Source organism: Bombus impatiens, unplaced genomic scaffold (assembly GCF_000188095.3).
Source record: "Bombus impatiens unplaced genomic scaffold, BIMP_2.2 scf_1567, whole genome shotgun sequence".
Classification (NCBI taxonomy): domain Eukaryota; kingdom Metazoa; phylum Arthropoda; class Insecta; order Hymenoptera; family Apidae; genus Bombus; species Bombus impatiens.
Genome location: NT_177986.1, coordinates 2925 through 4474, shown reverse-complemented (window position 1 = coordinate 4474; position 1550 = coordinate 2925). Strand labels below are relative to the sequence as shown.

The 1550-nt window shown below is 52.4% G+C and overlaps 1 long non-coding RNA gene across 1 annotated transcript in view; it reads right to left on the bottom strand.

Annotated features, from left to right (window-relative positions):
* Nucleotides 1-20: 20 nt before the first annotated feature.
* The window catches only part of LOC112213880, a 4356-nt gene continuing 2826 nt past the window's right edge, over nucleotides 21-1550 (bottom strand). The window contains exons 2-3 of the long non-coding RNA XR_002947801.2: nucleotides 718-720; nucleotides 21-473 (exon numbers count right to left, since the gene is read on the bottom strand). This is a non-coding gene — a long non-coding RNA (uncharacterized LOC112213880). The remainder of the gene's footprint in view (nucleotides 474-717; nucleotides 721-1550) is intronic.

The following is a 1550-nucleotide window of genomic DNA, read 5'->3' as shown; positions in this document are numbered from 1 at the left end:
TACTGGCCCACTGACACCAACAAAATACGCGACCTTCTCGACTTCTTCGTAACTAAAAATATCTCACCAAGACACGACCAGATCAACTCCTAGGCTGATCTCTCCTCTGATCATTCTCCCGTGATAGCAACAGTCAGTTCAACAATCATCGAGAATACACCTAATTTCTCCATTCACAACCAACACACCAACTGGCAGCTCTTTAGAGAAGTCTTTACACACTCAGCCTCAGCCTTAACCCCACTAAAAACAAAGGAAGAAATCGAAGCAGCCACGGAATACTTAAACACGAGCATAATAAACGCAATCCGCCTCTCGACATCGACAAAGACGTCTATCAGCAAACAAGAATATCCCCAATACATGCTGAAAAAAATAGCAGAGAAACGTAGACTAAGAAGAGTTTGGCAGACCCATAGAACACCGGATGACAAACGCAAACTAAACAACGCAACTAGAAAGCTATCCAAAACCTTAATAAATTATAGAAACGACTGTTTCCAAAAATACCTCGCCAGCTTATCCCCCACAGCCGACTCCAACTACTCACTATGGAAGGCCTCCAGGAAACTCACACGCCCCTCACAAATAATCCCTCCAATCCGCCGTCCGCAAGGTTTGGTACGTGGAGAAATCCTCATGGACACTCCGCTGCTGCGATAATCGCGTAACAGCAGAGTAGTGTCGGACTCCTACCGACTAAAACTCCACGATGACCATCTTATGCGCGTGATAGGGGTGCTCCAGGAACCTCTTATGAATTAACTTCAGTTGCACCCCCTTCTCGCGTTCTCTTGTTCAAATCGGCTATTGAGTAGGCGTTAGGGGGACGTCGTTGCCCCTAGCGCTGTCACTTCTTCTGGTCGTAGTCTGTTGGGGTGGTGGCGGGGCGGCTCTGGGTCGTCTAACTGCCATCCTTCTCCATCGTTTTATCCTGCAGAGTTGAGAGTTTTTCTTTCTCTAGAGTTGAGAGTTTTTCTTTCTCTCCCTTCCCGCTCGCTCCTTCGCGAGCATAACGCGCCTCGTATTCCTGTGACCCCCTCAACATCGCTTCTACAATCGCTGAAGGGGTCAACGTTTCTCCTATGGCGTGCCGCAGGGTGTAGCGGGGCAGCTCCCACGACGGACAGAGCTCCAGGGTGTGCTGCGCTGTGTCCCTGCCCTCTCCGCAGTGGTGGCAGGTGTCTGTCGTCTCTCGCCTTATTCTCTTCAGGAACTCGCCGATTACGCCGTGTCCGGTGAGCACTTATGTCATCCTGAATGTGAGTGGGAGGCCGTGGCGGCTCCTCCATGCCTCCCAGTTTGGTAGGACCGTATCCGCGCCTCGGTGTTCGCTACTCCTGTTGATCAGTTGGGATCGCCACAGGTTCCATGTGTCCTCCTCAGCGGTTCCTGTGTCGTTTGGAGCTGCCTGCTCGGTGGGGTCTTCTCCCGGGTGACATTCTCTCCGGCGGGTGTATCTCTTTTTGAGCACCAGCGCCCGCAGCTCCCACGGGGGGGACGCGGCTAGGGTGGACGCCGACGCGTGAGACACCGTCCGGTATCCCCTA